The sequence below is a fragment of the Anser brachyrhynchus genome, assembly GCF_964034855.1.
Source record: "Anser brachyrhynchus genome assembly, chromosome: 3".
Classification (NCBI taxonomy): domain Eukaryota; kingdom Metazoa; phylum Chordata; class Aves; order Anseriformes; family Anatidae; genus Anser; species Anser brachyrhynchus.
The window spans coordinates 114,625,031-114,646,474 of NC_137696.1; the positions used below are offsets into that span (position 1 = coordinate 114,625,031).

A 21,444-nucleotide genomic window follows, 5' to 3' on the forward strand; every position below is an offset into this window, starting at 1 on the left:
TCAAAATTATCACCAGGAACACAATAACATGGTGAGTATTTATGTTCACTTGACAACAAGAGGTTGTTCTTGAACAACCTTGTTAAATTGAATTCGTTAGCTTAAAAGACGTAATGAATTCTACAAAAAAAAGGGGGGGGGGAGGAGAATTTATGGCATAATCACATTATTTTGTGATTTTTTTTTTTTTAATTTTAAAGAAGGACTAATTAGGAAAAAAAGTGGGGGGAATAGTTACCAAGTGGAGGTGTTTTTTTTTTTTTTTTTTTCCCCAAATTCTGAAATTGGTTATGGTAAAGTTGATGTCTTCAAGGTTCTTTTTAATGAAAAGTTTGGAAAAGTTTATGAAAAGTACAGAAAATCCTCCTTTTTTTTTTTTTATTTAAATTTGTAGCAAAGGCACAAACCTTCTCAATCCAAGGAACACAGGTGGGGTTGCCCGAATATCCTGTTGTGTACGGTCCGAGCAGGCCTGACTTCTTGCTACCCTTTGGTCTTCACTAAGGCAGAAACGAGGCAGAACACGGACAATTTGGGGGCAGGACACCAAGAGAAACCACTTCCCCCTACAGAACCTTGAGGCGAAGCCTCCCATTCTCCCCTTGAGCACATCAGTGGCAGCAAATCGATAGCGGATCGATGCCATTTACGCTGTCGGGGTGCTGTCAGCACCACCGGTGCCCAAAAGCAGGAAGGTGGGAGCCCCGCAGCCCAAACAGGAGGGACCCCAGGGACAGCCTCAGCATCGCCCCCCTTGCCCTGCCGGCTGCCCCTCTCCCTGCTCCTGCGCCGTGGGAGCGGGGGTCACTGCTCGGTAGGTGACACGGGCAGGTCTCCACGCGTGCCTCAGGGACGGGACCCCACGGGTGAGGTGCGGGACGGGACGCAGGGGGAAAAAGTGGGAGCTCTCCGGGAGACGAGCAGGACCCCCGTGGTGGAGAGGGGTTTTCCGGGAGCACTCATGAGGGACCCCTGGGTGCAAAGCAGGACCTCGCGGTCTCAGTGCGGGATCTCCCAGTCTCAGTGCGGGACCCCTGGGGCTCAGTGCGAGCCCCCCGGCGCGCTGTGCGGGACCCCCTGGTCTCAGTGTAGACCCCTCAGCCTCAGTGCGGGACCCCCCCGGGCTCAATTCGTGTCCCCCGCTCTCAGTGCTGCCCCCCCGGGACCCCCCCTAGCCTAGGGGCCCCTAGCCCCGCCGGGAAGGTGCCCGTCTCTCTGCGGCTCTGGGACGGGAACCGGGCTCCGGGGGGGCCCGGGGGGGTGCCTGGGGCCGGGGTGGGGACTCGCCTGATCCCGCCCGCTGCCACCTCCCTTCCCCTCCCACCGCCCGCTGCGCGGAGCCCGGCAGAGCCCGGCGGGGCAGGCGGCGGAGCCGGGCAGCTCCAGGTAGGCAGCACGGCACGGCACGGCTCGGCACGGCACGGCACGGCATGGCACGGCACGGCACGGCACGGCTCGGTGCCGGAGGTGCGATGGGTTCTTGCGCTTTGCGGGGCAAACAGCCGGGGGAGGAGGAGGAGGACGAGGAGGAGGGATGCTGCAGCTTGGTGCTGAGGATCCCCGGCTCCGCAGAAGTCGCTCCCGGAGCAATCCGTCCCCCCAAAGAGAAACAGCCCCGGAGTTGGGGACCACTCTGGAACCGCAGAGGGGACGAGGCGATGCCGGGGCGGCCGCGTGTTTCCTCGCCGACTTCTCCGCGGGTGCTTCCTAATGGCTTGCGAGGGAGCGGATCAATAGAGATGGCTCTGCGTCCCTTTCGCATTGCAGAGCTCTGCCTTGCCTTTTAAAAACACATTTAGGTAAAAAAGTAAACTCGCTTGGAGGAGCCCTAAATCACTGCAGTAGTCACTGTGGGTACAGAAAGGCGAGAGAAGTGGCTTCTCACTGCGTGGCCGGTTTAAAGCAGACTTAGTAAGTTGGAGATAGTTTCTCTGGTTTTAGATCCAAGGGGATTTTGAAGGGCCTTTCTCTTATAATAAAGACTTTTCTTACATGCTTCTGTAAGACAGTGGAAATCCTTGCTGCTCATTTCTGGCTTTTCTTGGCAGTGCTTGCTAGACCTATACCAATACTATCTCTTCTTTTTTGCCTGATCCAGACCACAGCTGCTGGTTTTTCTGGGAGCTGGGCTGTGAGGCAGCACGTCTGCTGGGGAAGGTAGACCTCAAGATCTGAGCAGCGGCAGTGTATTGATTCCATTAGCAGAATTTACAGATCTACTGTCAGATCCCTTTTAACACAGTTGCTTTCCCAGAATTAAAGTTCTCCTCGGAGCATCTGTCGCAGGTCTAGGCCAATAGATGGCATAAGTTATTCAGACTAACATCCTAAGAGGGTCGAGGAGGCAAGAGTACACTTTGTGCAGGAGCCAGGGTTTTTGGGGGGTGTATGCAAGTCAAATCCTGGGAGTCTTTGTGATATCTTGGGAAGGTTTCATTTTCAGAGGCATGTCCTGAGTCATGCTTTCTTACTTTCCTCAGTCAGCATTTTCCAAAATCTTTCTTTGCTCAAAGAAGTTAGGGTTAAATCAATCCCAGTTTTGGCAGGACTTGATTAGTGTTGATGTCCTAGATTTAAAGGGTAGCAGAGGTGGGCTATATACTGTGGGCTATATTTGTTATTCGCTTAAACTTTGTGGGCTATATTTGTTATTTGCTACTGGGTGGAAGTTGCCCATTGCAGTGATGTTGAGATCAATAATAACTTGTGATGAGAATGATTTTTGTTGTTGTTGTTGTTTGTTTGTTTTCTTAAATAGAGAACTTCATCCCCTTCTTGTTGCCCTCTACTTTTCTAAATTTCACTCCTCATAAAAGTAGTACTTGGGCAATGGGAGACAATTGGCTAATGATGAAAAAACTTTGTGGATACTGTATCCAAACTTCTGCTGAGACAGCACTGTATTTAGGCAAAGGGGATTTTATGTTGTGAAATTGGGTAAATGATTTATATGTAGGTAGGTAGCTAAATGATGATAAAAAAGCTTTAACTGACAATATTCATACCTAGCTTTTGTGTGGTGCTTGTTATCTGTCAATTTCAAAACATTTCTTTTTTATAAAGAGACATTAACATTTTTTTCCTTTTTTTTCAATTGCAGGAATTGGAAAAAATCGGAAAGGTACAGAAATAATATCAAAATTTCCTGGTTCCTTACTTTGTCTGTTAGGCATTCTTTATACAGGCTGAAATGATTTGTTTAAATTGATCTTAAAATAAGCAAAATCTATATGTATTTATAGCAGAGGACATTAATGCTATTTTTGTAGAGACTTTTCTCCTTGAACACAATGTCTAAAGATCTGTGTCTTACCAGGCTTAGCACTAAGACAATGCACAAAAATGACAGGAGCCCTTCAGCTCCCCATTTGTAAAAACAAATGGCAAAGGAAAAGGCACGAGTAGAGGTTTTCAGTTGCACTGATGCAAACTCTGGTGTGATCCCTAGAGTTATTCCAGAGGCTGGTTGGGTTGGATGTTTTCTTAAAACATCTTGTCCTTTGAACAAACAGAGAGGTTCTAAGTAAAGTATTTCTTTGCTCATCCTCTCTAGGACTTAGCAAATTCCCCAGGGCAAGAAGAATATAAACACCTCAAACCTGAACAGATGATAAATCAGTATTAAGGCACTGTTATCACCTTAGCTGTGGAACTACAGCTACAGGCAAAGTAAAACCAGCCATTAACTGTCAGCACCAGGACCACGGGGCAGGCTCAGCCTTAATGCAAAGTGAAGTTCAGCAGTGACTGAGCCGAGCTGTGGAGGCACCTTGTACCTGTATGGGGAATGGAGGTGGCTGGGCTTTCCCAGTTCAGCCTTGATGCATGTGCCAGGGGTGAGCACTTTGTTCTGGCAGAGCCCCCAGCGAAGCTGATGTTGGACACAGTGCCTGCCTCTGTGCTGGGACAGCTGCCAGACACCGCTGCCACCGCTCCTGGGCTGCGCTCTGCGAGCATCCCTCCTTCGTGCCAGCTGGGCATGCTGAGCCCCGCTTACTCCCAGGTAAAATAAATGTCAGTTAGCCCGGAGTGCGTGTGAAAGACAGATGCTCTGGCACGAGCTAGGGTCGGAGTGAGCAGTGGAGTACAGCCTGTTGTGCAATGTCTTTCCCAACAGCCTGTCTGTCCTCTTGGTTACTCGTAAACAGGTTGTGGCCAGGCTTGCTTATTGCCTTTTCTCCCGGAATCCCTCTCTGGCTGTGGCTAAGTCCATTTGTTTGCAGCGCGCCTCCTGTCAAAAGGCTCTTGATTTAAAGAACTTGTTTACTTGCTACTGGGGCACGTATATTAAAATGACCTGCCCAAGGCTAATGACTAGAAACAAGGCTCACGTCTCTAAACTCGCATCATTCTCTGCCTTGCAAATTTTCAGTTACGGGATGTCTGCCAAGGACACATAATAAAACAGTGCTCATGAATAAATGAAATGTATTCCACTAACCTGTGGATATTTGCTTCTTATCTTGCTTTTGCCCCATCTCTTTGTTCTTTCTTGTTCTCCTTCCATTCTTTTCTGTTTAGCATCTTTCTCCTTGTCTAGACTTTGCTTTCTCCTTTGTCATTTGTGGGATCATCCTTATTCTCTTCCTGTGTTGCCTCTTTATTTCCTGAGGGGGGAACATCCCCAGAAGGCCAGGCCTGTTTGATTGCCTCTGTCTGGTTCAATGCAGAGGGCCAAACCCTCAGCTGAGAGCAGCAGTCCTTGACCTGTTGCAGTCGATGGTTCTGCACCAGATGACGCCAGGTGTTCAGCTGATCCAAGGCATGACCCCAATTTGCTTCTCCATTCTCCACCATTTGTTCTTTACTATAAGTCATTTCCCTCTGAGCCCTTTTTTTTTTTTCCATATTTTAATAACACTTCTGCCCTTTATTTCCCATTTTATTTGAATCTGTTCTATTCTGTCTTGTCTTCCTGTCATTCATAGTATATCTAGAGTCCTAATAGTAGTGTGTTAAACTGCTGTCATCTCTTATTTGTGGATAACTTTTTTTTTTTTCCTTGAAAGGAAATTCTGTATTTGATGCTTGAATTTATTATTATTATTTATTTTTATTTTTATTTGTATTTATTATTCTGCTCTACAAGAGATGCCTTTAAAATATTTATCTTGCTTGGAAAGGAAGATGGTGTTGACTGTGTTGGGCCTTAGTTTCTGAGGGAGCTCGTTCTACACTCATCTTATTTTCAAGAGATTTGTCTTCTGGAAAGATGAGCTTTTTACTTTAAGTCAGAAGGTACCAGTGTAACCACTGTTCTTGTTCTGGAGCTTTCTTTACTCTAGATGGAATCAGGTCATTTTCAGTGTTACAGATAGAGCCTGAGACCTTGAACTTCATGCACTGCTCTGCAAGGAGCTAAGATAAATCTGAAGCAAGCAGGATCGTCTGTGTGGGTAAGTTCTTGGTAACGTTGGTGTAGAGGACTCTGGAAGGCTTCACTCATTTTAATTCCTCTAAATTGTTTCCCTCACTGATATCTGTTCTGCTACATACTCCTGATGCAGCAATGCAGCAGCAGCAAGAAATGAAAGGTTGTGCTGGCAAGGTGTGTGTGCTCTGAAGATGCATCTACTTTGTTGGAGCCACATGTGCTCTGAAGAAGGTTGTCTTGGGGTAAAGACTAATAAACGACCCTTTCTTCCCCCCCCCCCCCTTTTTTTTGGGGGGGGGAGGGGGGGTGGACCAACTAAGGGCACATGGAGAGAACAAAGTGTGGCTGGTTTAAGGAGGACAGGTTACTTATCATCTGAGTTAGAAAGAATTTTTCTTCCCTGTTCTTTCCTCCACTTTTGCACATTTTTGCCCTTTGTTCATCAGTGTGGACAAGCAATTTAGATGCCAGCTGATATCTTAAGAACTGGTTAATTCTTCAATGTGCTTATTCATTCCAGTCCAGTGCTGTTCTCATGACAGGCTCACGGCTCAACCTGTGCAAAGGTTTGCCGGTCCCTCTCCTCTTTCAGTTCTCACAAAAAGCAAAGCAAAGACAGAGACTTTATAGATTTGGGAATGTTGAAGTAGAACATGTTGGCCTACTGTGTGATGTTGAATGGGTCACCCCTCAAGTCTCAGGTTCTGCTTCCAAAGCATGGAGCTGAAGGCATCTCCCTCACGGCAGTTTAAAGTTAATAAAATGATACAAGATTTATGGACAGAAAGTTTCTTGTATGTAACAATGTTGTACAACTTTATATTAGCAATTTGCTGCCCCATATAGGGGGCATTTTATATTCCTCTGCATTTTATTTTTCTCTGAGCCTAACAAATTGATTGCTGATGTTGATGTAACTACAGGCAAGTTACCTGTGGGAGGCAGATAATGAACTCAGGAAAAATCTATGAACAGTTTTGATTTGCATGGAGGAGTTAAGACACAGCCTGGGTAGTTTGCCAAAAATTGGAGGTGCTTCTGTTAGCTTCATGCTGCTCCTTGCTTCTCTTCTACCTCCTCCCCTTGAGCTGACAAGAGCTGAGGCTGTTTCCAGTGGTGTTAACTGCCATGCAGACTTCTGCACAGATACCTCCCTGATACAGGGGGAAAAAGTGCTGCAGAGGGCAAGAGGATTCTCACTTCATACTTTAGTGGGAGAAGAATCGACCTCATAGTTTGTGAGATGACAAATGTACAATATAAATTTTGTGTATGATTGTTGTCAATCAGTATATCAGTATGTTTAAAGGCTAGTGGTGGGGAGGATGTCCCAAAGAAGACTTTTATTACAGTAGTTTTCTTTTTTTTTTATTATTTTATTATTTTTTTTAATTAAATTTCTTCACTTATCTGAATCCCTGTAAGTGCTGATTTAACTGGATTACAATTCCAAAGTTGCTTTGTAATTTTATGAACTCGGTTTATGGCCAATTGAAAGAAGAACAAATAGAGCCATAAGTTAGATTTTGATTTTGAAAATAACCAACTCATTACTGCAGCCCAAATTTAAGTTAGTCCTTCGTGTTTTAGTCCTAGCTTGTGACAAGCATTGAATGATGGTTTCAGCACAGCGTTTTAGTGGCACCTTTTCCCTGAATAAGCTGCAGAAAAGGATGCTGCCTTGTATATTCTTCTTAAGCTAAGAAACTCTGTGTGCTTGCCTGTCCAGTGCAATGTTTGCACTGAAAAGGACAGCCAGTGTGGATCAATACTGCTCTTTTAATTCATCTGTGAAACCGGTAAAAGCTTGTGTTGAGGAAAAGGGATAGCAAGGGTCCTCGCTGATATTTTAGCTCAGTGCCTTTAGTCTGGAAACTGTAATGGTGTTTATGGTCTTGTTTTTTGTAAGTTGTTCTTCTCACGGATTTGTGCTTTTCGTCTTACAGTTTTCTGTCTGTTACACCAGGCAAAGAACAGTTTTTCCCCCTTACTTTGATTAATTTGTTAGGATGACAAAAAGGTGCAAAACTAAAGACAATTCAGTTCTTTGGGTCTCAACAGTATATCTGATGCTCACAAGAAGTTTGTGGGTACATGGAAAACTGTGAAGCTCATAAATGAGAAGAGCCTAATGTACAAGCACATGAGTCTCTGTTGGCTTCTCCAGCAGTTGCTGGCCCTAGACCTGTGGATCTCAGAGACATTCAGACATTTTTCTCTCAGTGATAAATCCTAGTGATTACAGCTGGTAGCAAGTGTTTTTGCATTCACATACAAAGTCTGAATGTTAAAGGGCTTCCCAGAGGCCTCTGGGGAACTGCTTGTCCTAATTTCAGCTGAGATAGAGTTAATTTTCTTCATAGTGTCTGCTGTGATGTTATGTTTTGGATTTAGGAGAAAATTAATGTTGATAACATGCCAATGTTTTGGTTGCAGCAGAGCAGTGCTCACATTAAGTCAAGGACTTTTCAGCTTTTCATACGACCGTGCGAGCAAGTAGCCTGTGGGTGCACAAGAAGCTGGGAGGGGACACAACTAGGCCAAAGGGATATTTCATGCCATAGAACATCATGCTGAAAAATAAAGCAGGGAGCTGGCTGGGGGGCTGCTGCTGTTCGGGGTCTGGCTGGGCATTGGTCGGTGAGTGTTGAGCAGTTGCATTGTGCATTGCTTTTTTTTTTTTTTGTATATACTTCTGTCATTATCATTATTATTTTTTTCGTTTCTTTCCTTTTCTGTCCTATTAAACTGTCTTTACTTCAACCCATGCGTTTTACCTTTTTTTTTCTGATTCTCTCCCCCATCCCACTGTGGGGAAGTGAGTGAGCAGCTGTGTGGTGCTGAGCTGCCTGCCGGGTTACACTGCAACACTGCTGCACAAATGAAGCAAGAGGCAGGATTCTTTGCACCTCTTCTTTCTCTGCAGAATGAGTTGTCCTTTGGCATCCTGCTGTTATGCACTGTTGAATGTTGGCTGTGTTCTTTGAAACTTATGGCCTTGCCCTCCTCATACCATCATTCTGTTTCTCTCCAAGGTTTTACTGAGCACATACTGAAGTACTTCATTTAAATGTAGACCAGAGGAAAGAAATGTAATTTCAGGTGTCTTCTTCTTTATCCCAGTGAATTGTAGATTAGCTCTGCTGCTAAGGTCAAATGGGTTTTTGCTTAAAGTGGTGCTTAGTGATACTTTGCTTTAAGCAGCAGCTTATAAAGGGAAACTACCAACTGACAACAAATATGTACTGTTCTTAAATTAGTTTCTTCTGATGCACTGAACATGCTTAATTAAATCTAATTCCTGCTCTGAAGTTATTCTCTACTTCAAGGCTAAGGAAAGTCTCTGAAACATAAGTTCTCTCATCTCAGAATGAGGCTTGGAAAGTGCTTAGCCCATGAAGTCTTGTGTCCACAGGTACTCATGAGTTTGGGTAGTGAAGTGGGAACATAACAGTGCTCAATTTAACACCAAAAATTGCAGTAAGGAAAACACTGACAGATTTATCTCCTTTTTGGTGGATAAGTAGTTTGGTTCTCAGATGTCTCTCTGGACCCATTGGTAGCAGATTGCCTCCTCACTGTTCTTCTTTTGAAATCCTTGGGGCTCTTTGTGGGAGTTCTGAATCTGTCTAGCTGAAGCATACCCCAGGCAAAAACCTAAGAAATCCATTCCCCTGTCAAAATATTCAGCAAAACCTTTGCTTTCCCTTTATGGGATTAAAATTTTACCTAGCCACCTGTCCTCATTTTTCTTCTCTGGATGTTCATATGGGTCATCTTAGACATTAGAAGACCATGTTTGTAGAGGCAGGGTGAGAGAAGTATGGAGGGGAAGGGTTGTTCCTTCTGAAATTCCTTCTAATTTGGTTTGTTTTGATACTGCGTAACCAAACTTTCTGTCATTGAAAGGTAATGGTAAAAATTACCCCGGAGTAACTTTAAAGGGCTTGACTTTGAGTCCTGGGTTGAGTAAATGGCTATATTGTTATGGACTGTGCAACACATTTGTTAGTTTTGCCAGAATACGGTCCACTCACGTAACACCTCAGGCACCTCACAAGCTATGCCAATGTGAGGTATTATTTTGCCCATGTGAATCTGGGTGTTAGCAGCTACTCAACACTTCCTGAAAAAAGGGATGGTTAATAATACTGAAAGGTGCTGAGATGAATTGCACTCACAGGCTAATGCTTATTCAATTAAAAACTTATTTGCTGGCTGTTCCTTTTTACATAGAAGGACAATGCCTCAGCTATTTCTATGAATATTCAATTGAACACTTGTGCAGTGATGCAATTTTATATCTTAGCCTGTCATATACCTGCTTCACACCTTTTCTGGCAAATGTCCTTTCTTGCTAAATGCTTTGCGAGAACAGCCAAGTTGAAGTAATCGGGGAGGTTAGTGAGGCTGAGATGGCTAATACTACATCGGTATGCTGAAGGGATGCTGCTAAAAGGGATTTCAATGTCCTGGCAAAATTCCACCCAGGCTGCAACAATCCCATCCAACAGTACAGGCTAGGGGACTGACTGAATGGAAAGCAGCTCTGAAGAGAAGAACATGGGTGTCTTGGTAGATAACATACTGAACATGAGTCAGCAGAGTGCTCTTGCAGTGAAAGGCTAGGCTTTAAGAGCAAGGCTGTAGCCAGCAGATCCACAGAAGCAGTTATTTCTATCTGACTGTATCTGGACAATGTCCAGATTTGGGCTCCCCACTACAAGAAGGACATTGACATATTGGAGTGAGTCCCACAGAGGGCCATCAAAATGGTCAGAGGATGGAGCACACAGCATAAAGGGGGAGACTGACAGAGATGTGCTTATTCAATCTGGAGAAGAGAAGGCTTGGAGAAACTTTACTGTGGTCAATATTTACCTGATGGGTGGGTACATAGGAGACAAAGCTAAACTTTTCTCAGAGGTGTGCAGCAGTGAGATGAGAGCCAGTGTACTCAAGTTGGAATGTAAGAGCTTCTGGTTAGCCATTAGGAAAATATTTTCATTATAAGAGGGGTCATACACTGGCCAGTTGCCCAGAGGGTTTGAGAATTCTCCATCTCTGCAGACATTCAAAATTCAATTGGCCTTGTGCAGCCTGATGTAACTGGACCTGCTCTGATCATTGTATTGGACAAGATAGCCTCCAGAAGACCATTTCAAAACAGATTGGTTTGTGATGCTACCTGGAAAGTCAAAGAGAGGAGAGGAACAAAGTGATATCCAGTATTTGAGTGGTGGGCATGTGTCCAAAACACTGTGCACTGCAAGAAAATGAAGCCTAAGTATAGGTAAACTTTACAGACTGGCTCCGAACGGTATGTCCCCAGAGCTTGGTCTTTACCTAATGCTTCTGTGACACCATGCTACCCTCCTTCTGCCACTCTGAGATGGCACCTGATGGTTACAGCTAGCTGGCTTGATCTGTAATGTGCTTCTCCCAGTGCTGGCTGGAAGTCTGGGCCCAAATCCTTTGTTGCATCCAGAGGTTTCTATGCTCAAAAAGGTCTCTTGAAGATATTGTCTCTGGCTGCCTCAACATACCCTCCCTTAGCATGTGGCCTCATGTCATGCATACTCACACATTCACGCATTGTAAAAGTTACTTGAATGATTTGAAAACGATTGTCAGATCCAAGCAGGCAGCAGAACTTACATCAGTGAGATCTGGAGCTTTGCTTCAGAGTTGTCTTGGGTCAAGAGCTTTTTTTTTTTTTTTTTTCCAAACAACACAGTGACTCCTTTAGTGAAATACTTCAAACACAAAGGTTTTTACAGTTTTTCAGCTGAAGGTTTCACCCAGAATTTCCACAATAACAATTGCTTGTGTTCCTGTTGCCTAAGAGACTCTGCAAATATGTTGGAGTATTTCCCCTGGGTAGAGAAAACCTTTCTTTATCACTGAGATTAATAGATTTTCCTCAAAACATATAAAAATATAGATATATAAAAAACCCATGTCACTTTAGCTACTCAGACTGCCAAGTAAAATTAGATATGTAGCAAAGGAATAAAATTAATCAGTAAGAAGATTTTGGAGATATCCTGTTTCTACTGTCTGTCCTCAGTGACTCCATCCCATTCCAAATCTACTCTGTTTATATATCCATGGGCTTGAACTGCAGCACAGGATGCTTAAGTAGAAGTTAGGAAAACAACTTTGAGGGGACAAGGGCATTCAAGCACTGGACTAGATCCCACAACCTCTCTGGGCAGTCTTTATCATGGGAGATTAAATAAACATCTGTCAAAATTTGTTTAGGAATAACTGACCCTGCCTTGAAGAAAGGGAGGGTTTGAATTAGATAACTCTTCAGGGTTCATTCCCAACTTAATTTCTGCAGTGACTAGTATATTACTAACACAACCATTTTATTTATAAGTAAAAAAAGTTAAGTGACTGAGATGCACCCTTAATAATATTGTAGAGAAAATTTTTAAAGCAGTTTATCCCAAAGCTAGAGCTTTACAGAATAAAAGTAGCATGGATTCAAAAGTTATGGGTAGTCAATTCAGAGGTTTAGCACTGTGCCATCCGTGGCTGAATTGTCTGTCCTTCTAGTTATTTTGGTTCTGTGTCTGAGTGCAAGTGAAGGTGAGATTGCTAGCACAAGCAGGACTGATTTCAGATGTCTCATAAAAGGTTTTTCTGTTGTGATGTCCTACAGCACAGTCCTGGGTTTTATGTTCATAGGTGTCTCCTCTCTGCATAAGGTGGGAAAAACTTGCTTTTTGTGTGTACAGATTTGTCCTTGTTCAGAACAACCATTTAATCCAATCAAATTTGCATTTTGACTTTGTGTGCTTTAGAAATATTATCTTGCTTCTAAAAAATAAATAGTACTAGTACTAATACTACTACTACTAAAAAAAAAAAAAGAACAAACAACCAATTAGGAGGGGGAAAAGAGAATCTTGGAGCAGAAAAGGTCAAAAGTCATGCAGCATCAGGAGTCTTCTCTGTTATGAAGTGGAGGACAATTCCTCAGACTCCAAAGTGAGGAAAAAAATAAATACTTTTCCTTTACAATTACAAAATCCAGGATGAACTAATGAATGGAAATTTTTGAATATCAGGTCAATCGTCCTGGCAGTGGGTTAAATCTTATTTTTAACTCTGTTCCCTTTCCACAGGAGGTAAAAATGTTATGAATTTCACCAAACTCTTACTTCCTTTCCTTAACATGGAAAAGTTATAACGGTTAATTGTGGGTATAACTAGCCTCTGTGTGGAGGCTTGTGAACTGTTAACACTCAGCTTGAAAACTCAGGAGAGCCGTTAGTGGTGCATTGGCCTCTGTATTACAGAAAAAAAGTATTATGTCTAATTGTTTATCCCTTTATGTTAGGCCTGGAGAGGTTATAGTGGCCAGATAGATTGTACAGTTTCTTATCTCTGTCAACATACCCTGCCAATGCACTTGCTGACTCCTGAAATTGCACTGCACTATAAGTGCGGGACTAATATTTATTTTTTTTTATTATTTTCTTATTTTTTAATGAAGAAATATTTAAAGACAACATACTTCAGGAAAAATGAATGCCCTGCTATCAGACTGCATTTGACTATGGATTCTAGGCCCAGGTACCCAATCCTGTGTTTCCACTACTTAGTTTGGTGCATGGCAGCTATGGAGGAGATTGTGAAGTGAACACTGGAGTGAAGTGATGTAGGTTGCAGTTGTTCATGGATCTGCTGTATGACTTCAGGCATGCTGTTTTCCCTACCTGGGTATCTGCATCATCTTAGTTGCTTAGGCAATTAACCTTTACCAACTATCTTTACGAGTAAAATAGGGTTTCACCTCTAAGTAGCCAAAGATCAAAATGAGAATGAGGAATTATTTTTAAGAAATAGACCAATGTACCTTTATTCCATGCCATTTTTCCTTTGTGGAAAAGTGTCTGATACTGGGATCAAGTATCAGATGTTTTTGACTGCTAGTGGTAACACAAACTACCAGAATAAGTGTAGCAATAGGATTTATGTTCATTGTGTTTGTTGGAGAAGTACTAGAATGGAAACAGTGTAGGACTCGGTAGAAAATAAAGTACACAATATTGTTTTAAGGAAGGGAATCTATAAAAATTGTCCTAGTTGCAGAGGACCTTTGAGCTGCAAGTTAAACGTTCACTTCAAATAGTACTTTTTGTTTTGAAATCGTACTTTTGATGGAAACAGGGTGTCATTAAGATGACCTGTCAAAGAAGATTATTGTCAAAAAGTTAACCTGGAGAGAAAGAATTTCTTTTACCATCAAACTATAACAATGTTGACCTGGTTGTAATAATGCCTTGGGGATCTTTGTATTTTTTTTTTTTCTTTTTTCTGCAAACTTCAGCAATTGGGACAGTATGGCTCAAGGAAATGCTTAATGTCTTCTGCTGTCTTGAAAATTGACAGGTGTCATAATGACAGCATTATAACTGTGCTTGATTGGTGGAGCTTTACAGGTAGATTGTCAAGCAAATGTATTTTAATCTGTCAATTCCACTTAGTTAAAGTGGATAATGATCGTTTAATTTTATCTGAACAGACTATAAATTGCAGAGCCATTGGGAATGTTGCAGGGTGCCAGATTTGTTCCCTGTCAAAATGTGTTATTCCCAGGCACATTTCAGGTTATGAAAACGGTACCTTTCCCTTCCCTTCCCTTCCCTTCCCTTCCCTTCCCTTCCCTTCCCTTCCCTTCCCTTCCCTTCCCTTCCCTTCCCTTCCCTTCCCTTCCCTTCCCTTCCCTTCCCTTCCCTTCCCTTCCCTTCCCTTCCCTTCCCTTTCCTTCCCTTCCCTTCCCTTCCCTTCCCTTCCCTTCCCTTCCCTTCCCTTCCCTTCCCTTCCCTTCCCTTCCCTTCCCTTCCCTTCCCTTCCCTTCCCTTCCCTTCCCTTCCCTTCCCTTCCCTTCCCTTCCCTTCCCTTCCCTTCCCTTCCCTTCCCTTCCCTTCCCTTCCCTTCCCTTCCCTTCCCTTCCCTTCCCTTCCCTTCCCTTCCCTTCCCTTCCCTTCCCTTCCCTTCCCTTCCCTTCCCTTCCCTTCCCTTCCCTTCCCTTCCCTTCCCTTCCCTTCCCTTCCCTTCCCTTCCCTTCCCTTCCCTTCCCTTCCCTTCCCTTCCCCTCCTTGCCCTGCCCTGCCCTGCCCTGCCCTGCCCTGCCCTGCCCCTGCCCCTGCCCCTGCCCCTGCCCCTGCCCCTGCCCCTGCCCCTGCCCTTTCCTTCTAACATCTACTGTTGTTTCCAAATGACTATCATTTCTTTCCATTTTCCATATTATTGAAAAGATGTAGAAGCATTTGGTGCAAGTTTAGTTTCTGAAAGTCTGTTGACATCAACAGTATTGTACCAGGGATGAATTTGACCAAATAGGTTTATGTGGAGATAACATCAGAACAAAATTTGACCTTGGAGGCTGTACTGAATCCATTTCGAGAGAAATGTAGTTGCATGATTTTTTTATTCTTATAGCATTTTATTATATTATTCTGGATAAACGATGTCACTGCTAATACAGTATATAAAATAAATAACAACTGAGCAAATAATTTAGCTAATGAACTTACCATCTTTGCCTCACAGGATATCCATAACCACAGAACAGTTTCAGATGGTCTTGCTATTTGTTCTAGATGACTTTTTTCTTTTAGGTTAGCCTGTGCCACCACAGACTGCAAATGGTTTTGCAGTGAACTTGACAGTGTCAAATATTACAAAACAGGGCTGGTTACAGCTGATATCACAATAAGAGAGGTTGCAACAAATAATATTGCCTTGCATATTTTCAGGCTTAGTCATGTGTGCTCAGGTAGTTACAACTGCCCAGCTGACAGGTAGTAACTTAAGTCATACTGACTGGATTTCAGTCCAAATCATTAAATGTGATTAAGTAACTTATATATGCATTTAGCTGTTTTACTATGCTCAGTGAGCCAGAAAGCATATGCAATACTCATAGGTGGTGCATTACACAAGTATTTGCCCTATGGTGTGTGGTTCCAAATCCAAACACTTTCAAAACTGGTTAAAGTTTTCATTCTGAACTGAAGTTGTTAGGGTCATATCCGTAGTTTTTAAAAGTAGATAGATGTCTAAACCTCCACATATGTAGCTAGGGTGGTTTCTCAGGAAATTATCAGAAGTTAGAACCTAGGTGGTCATCTGCACCATGAGGAGGAAATATCTGATGCCTGGTGATAGCCAGGTGCCCAAACAAGACACTTGATAGTGAATTTGCTCAAAACTCAGATTTCTGAACTGGGGAACTTAGAATGGAAATCCTCCACAATTATTAGATTCTTTGGGAAAACAACAACAACAAAATGAGCTCTTGAAGAATTTTCAGAGTTATAAAGATTTCCCTGTCCTTCCAAGTTCAGGTCAGTATTGTAACTCTTTTGATTTCAGTGTGAACAGGACTAGGGCCTTTTCTACTTACAGGAAAACATCATGAAATGTGAGTGTTTCTTAATCTTGAGAGGCTTATGAAGTGCTGTGGTGTAATAAACAGAAGGTGAGGCTATAGACAATTTAGCCATGGAATAAACTAGTAGAAAATCTGTAGGGACTTGCTTTCTTCAAATATTTTAAGTAGCAAAGCACAGCATAGTCTATCCAATCGTAAATCAGTTCAGCTTCCTTTCCATTGTGCCTGGATAATCACAGACAGATTTATGCTAACAAAAGCTGAAGCTGTCCCAATTTGGAATTACCAGTAGTTGAGGCACTACCATAGTTAAATGTGCAACAAAAAAAACATCAAAAAAGATGTGCTGTAGCTTGTGATGTGGGACCTGACTGAGTACAGGGGCTTTGTATAGAGAGTATGAGAGTGATAACTGAGAAAGAGAAACTTTCCTGACAAATAACTTTGTGGTGTGGAGTTCACATCCTCACTAAAAACCTTTTAGAGGGATGTTCCAGAAGAGGATGGAAACCGCAACAGTTTGTGCCACATTATACATCCATGGTGTAGCTCTCTCAAAGGGACCATATATACAAACTCTGTCTCTGTGGCTCTCCTTTTGTGAGCTTTAGGGATTTCACAGCATGCTAAAAGCCCAGAAATTTGCTATCTCCTTTCCAAGCCAGACAATGGGTCTGTGGCCTCACCAACAATGTATGACTGCAAAAGTGCTGGCTAAAGCCCATCTCCAGTTTGGACTGGGAAGAGTTGGATCCTGTTGTTTTGACTTTTATTCTAATGTTTATATCCTTTTCACACAGCTTTCCTTATGACTGGCTTTTATTTGGCCCTCAAGCTTAACATTTGGAACTTCTATTGAATGTTTTTTTTGGCATCTCAGAAAATTATGTTGATTCTTGCAATAAACATCTTTCTTTTGTGTTTTGTTTCATTTTCTATTCTATTCTATATGAGCTCTTATCCAGTAGCTCATCAAACGAACTGAATCAATTAAAGCAACCAAGTAACTAACATCTGCTATGTGTTTGCTTCCTTTCTTATACTCTCTCCAGGGCAAGAAGTGTGTGCTTTGGAATAGTTAGCAGTCTATTATGGTATATATGAATACTTGTTGTTTACAGAAGGCAAGATCAAAGAAGCTGATGATATACTTCAAGTTGAGAGTTGCAAAGTTTATGGAAGCTCTGTGTTAGGATGTACATGATGCAGGCTTTGGCACTCCAGGAAAGCATCATTTCAAGCTGAGCACAGTTTTACCCTTGAATAAAAAAGTCCACTGTGTAAGTAAAGGGCTCCCTTGTGCTGAGAGAGAAGTTGTCAACTGTGGTCTTTGCCCAGGGGTTGGAGTCACTTGTTTAAATGCCACAAATTGTTCTGATGGTGCCTGGCACAATATCATGGAAATATTAGAATGAATCCAGAGGAGAGCCATGAGGATGATCAAAGGGCTGGAGCATCTCTCCTATGAGGACAGGCTGAGGGAGTTAGGGTTGTTCATCCTGGAGAAGAGAAGGCTCCAGGGAATGTTACATCAGCCTTTCTTTAGCTAAAAGGAAAGCTGGGGAGAGACTCTTTTTCAGGGAGTGTAGAATAGGACAAGGAGTAATGGCTTTAAACTGAAAGAAGGTAGGTTTAGATTAGATGCGAGGAGGAAATTCTTTACTCTGAAGGTGGTGAGGCACTGGAACAGGTTGCTCAGAGAAGCTGTGGATGCCCCATCCTTTGAAGTGTTCCCAATTTAGGCTGGACAGGGCTTTGAGCAACCTGGTCTGGTGGGAGGTATCCCTGTCCATGGCAGAGAGGTTGGAATTAGATGATTTTTAGGGTCCCTTCCCACCCAAACCATTCCATGATTCTATGAATATCCTGGTCCATGTCTCAGGGATTGAGGTCACTCGAAGTGAAACAAGAAATTCTTCAGATCCTGAAGCTCCTCTTGACCTAGTTTTCCTGAAACTCTCCTGTGTATTCCTGGCTTTATCTAAAAGTCGCTTAACAGTAGGATTATAGCAGGTTCCAGGTCATGGCCTTCCTAAGCAGGATCCATTTCCTCTTTGTATCTTGCACAAATTATGGCTACAGTGCCCTCAAAATAAAGCAGTAAATTGTTGCTCACCGAATTTATTATACAGTGTAATTACATGGAGATACCATTATGAGTATAACCTGCATAACCAATATGGGTTTATATTGCTGTCTCAACAATAAGTCTGTTTAGTGTTCTACGGAATGCTGTGCACTAAAGTTCTTGTTTTGCTATTTCTAAGTAAAACTTATTTTCTTTTCGTCATAGTTTCCGCCCACTCCCAATAATCTTAGATCTTGCCTGTTGTAACATTAGCTTACATTTCTAGTGCTCTCATCTTAATGAAATGTTGAAAATGAAGTAGAGTTTTACTAACTGAAATTAATCAATAAACAGAGTTAGTTTGATTTTGAATATACTTTGACCTCCAGTTGCTCCAGACTCTGAGAAATGTTAGGGGGAATTTATGCTGTTGTAAAATCATGGCTCACCTCTTGATCCTGAGTGAAGTGCTTTACTGTTTATCGGCTGAGTCCTGCTGCCCTTCATCTGTGAGCAGAGATCAGTACTTTTATTTTATGTCTTAATCATTTGTAAAAGCTGAGCCTTGGGAAATACTTTGAGCAATGGTGTTTTACAGTCATTCTGTTAGCTAGTAAATACCTGTCTTCTAACTACATCTTAAGGTGTAAAATCACTTCTTTGTACTCAGTTTATCATCCTGTAAAAAATGACCATTCTCTGTCATTCTTGTTTAGAAAGCAGTATTTCTCATACAGCTTTTTTCCCCCTTGTGTTTTAACAGAATGAGAACTTATCTCGATTGTGTGGTAGTCTATGCACACAGTAAAATTAATGTTTCCAACTAGTTTGGATTTAAGATAAGTTGTTTAAAGGAGTTTGTAGTGTGGCCAAAAAAAAAAAAAAAAGTAGTACTCTTTTCCATTTTCAAAAATAACAATTTCTTTGACTACATAAATAAATCTCACTCTGGATACAGATATGTATTTTCAGAATTAATTACCAGGGAATGTATTTATCTGCACCATCTTCAGGGCCTGGTTGTTGAAGTCTTATAGGTGTCAGTAGTTGTTGCACACAAGAAAATAACTGTGAGAAGTTCAGTAGCTTTGGTTTGAAAGAGTCTTCTGAACAAAAATTAGTAAATACATGCTTGTAACATTACACTCTGTGTTCCTACTTGCATGAGGAACTATGGAAAAACAATGCAAGGGAAATACTGAAAAGAGAACAGTACCGAATAGATCTGTATTGATGTTTGTGGCAATCTTAAACAAACAAAAAAGAAACAACACCACCAACAAAAAACACCAAAGAAACAACAACCATAGAAAAACAACAACAAAATTGCACGTAGGGAGGTTAAAGGTGAAGGGAATGAGAAGTTCATGGCTCAGAATGTCCTTTGTAACATTCCCCTAAACAGAGAAGTGGGTCTGCAGTAAAACCCTGGATGTCTTCGCTTATTCACTAAAACATTGAGCTCCTGGTGGTCTATTTTCTCTGTTCTCACTCTCGCTGGAAGGCACCAGAGTGGCAAGAAGACAAGAGAAGTTCTTTCCTTCATGGCAGTTGCAGGGAGTTACTGATCTGAATAACAGGTGTTCAGCACCACAGAGCAAATACATCATTGCATCTTACAGATACTACACAACAGTCTCAAAGAGATTCAGCTTCTGGCTGATAGACTTTTCAGAGCAGTTTGGTGCTTTCCCTCCGAGCATGGATCTATATCTCAATTTCCTTCTCTTCTCCTTGGCATTTAATAAGAAGTTTGAGCCCAATTTTATGGAGTTTTTCCCATTTCTGTCTTTTGCTACAGTCAACAAGTGACAAGGACAGCATTGTACATGAAGGTTGACCCTACCGTAGAGCAGGATGGGACCTCCATTTAGGTCCTGCTGCAGTAAAAGGGTATTGGGAGTTCTGCAGCGTAGTGGATCCCTCCCTCTGAAACAAGCAGCCTTGTGGGGGTGTCACCCACTTGGGGTGATAGACTTGAAAATGAGCTGGAAAATGGCTCCATCTCCACAATGCATCCAGTTTAAAGTCAGTCTGTTTTAAAAATATGGGGGAAGTCAGTTCTGTGTTAGACAGAAGTGCCGAAGAATTGCGTAACAAGTTACTTGGGATGACAGATGAAGCTGTAGCTGACAGTAGCAGAGATGCAGGCTTATCTCTGTTCACATTATTCACAGTTGTTTCGTACCAAGAGGTCAGTCAGTTCATTTCAGTCAAGTCTTCCCTTCTCCGCAAGACTCTTTTGACTCTTTTATTTGGAGCTACAGCAAGAAAACACTTGATATCTTTATGGATTGATGGAGTGAGGCTAGATGGCTCTGAGGAACTAGTCTATTAATACAAGTGCCCAAGGCAGAATGAAAGCTGAATTCTTTTAGTTGACAATGAATAAAGATTGCAGACATTTTTTTTTTTCCTCCTACTGGTACTGTGAAGTAGGACTCACTTCAGGGCTGGTGTCCCAGCCATTTACAGTGACTCCTGTTTGAGAAAGTGCCCAGGTTTCTTTTATATACAGAAGTGCTGATGCTCCTGTCTCATGTTGATGTACAGCAGGGGCGTAACCATGTTGCACACACTGTGAACTGGGAAATAGATATAACTCTAGTGACCTGCATTAACTGAGTCAGGAGACCTTGAAGAGCAGCAGAAAATATTCAAACCCTAACAGATCCCAACTCTGAATCAGAGTTGATACTATTGTAGGAGGCACTGAAAACTACACAAGTATAGAAAATATTGTCTGTTCCTTGAGTAACTTGTCCATGCCATTAAAGAGCACTAGAACAATATTTTTATATGTGAATCCATCCAGTAGCACTGAAGGATTACAATGTTCTCTTGTCACAATTAAAATTAATTGACTTGCCTATTAAATTAGAATCAATTAGCTTAGTATACAACAATTAATGTTTAAGTGTCAGAGATCAAAAAATTATGCTCTCCTCATGATCAGAAGTGATATATAATTTCATGAAAAGCATAAGAACTGCCAGTTTTGGCTTGAAGACAATGGTTTCTTAGAAGGAAAGCAAGAGCTAAATTCCCCTGAAAAATTTAACCTATTTTCTGGTAACTATATCTGCCTTTTTGAAATTCAGTTTCAGCTGAATAGTTTAATTTACAGGAAAATGTGGAAGCATTGAAATGTCCTTCTGTCTATCTGCAGGTATCCACAGTTACTTGCTAAGGCAAAATTTTTGTGGAAGTTCCTTCTCTGGAAGCTTCTGTTTCTAGAAATGACAATTCAACACCAGCTTCTCAGCACTACCTTAGTGGTTGTATCCATGCCGTGGCAGAATAGGAAGAGCTTCTGGAACTGACCAAGGTCGTGAGAGGGTTGGGACACTCCAGGTGAGTAGGAAACCAGCGAGCAAGTACCTTCAGGGAGTGCAGATGTCCAAATACATACTAGGCAAAACTCTGAAGTCAGGAATTGGAAAGCTTCAAATGCACATTTGACATGTTCTCAAGAATACAGAATGCTTTTCTGTGGGTGACTCCAGAAAGAAATGAATTGGTATTACAATGGAAGTAATTGCAGTTCGCACTCATGCAGATAATGCTGAAAGTAGTGGATTATAAATT

The 21,444-nt window shown here is 42.2% G+C and overlaps 1 protein-coding gene across 18 annotated transcripts in view; it reads left to right on the forward strand.

Annotated features, from left to right (window-relative positions):
• Window positions 1-223: 223 nt before the first annotated feature.
• KCNS3 (potassium voltage-gated channel modifier subfamily S member 3) overlaps window positions 224-21,444 on the forward strand; it is a 59,396-nt gene continuing 38,175 nt past the window's right edge. For 3 of the 18 annotated variants that reach the window (XR_013948704.1, XR_013948705.1, XM_080585691.1), the window contains exons 1-2: window positions 1,393-5,396; window positions 21,026-21,210. The gene's annotated coding sequence lies outside the window, so the exon portion shown is untranslated. Of the gene's footprint in view, window positions 5,397-5,507; window positions 5,617-7,810; window positions 8,015-16,840; window positions 21,211-21,444 lie in introns of all 18 variants that reach the window. The other 15 variants (XM_080585693.1, XM_080585704.1, XM_080585694.1 and 12 more) reach the window with 15 other exon arrangements.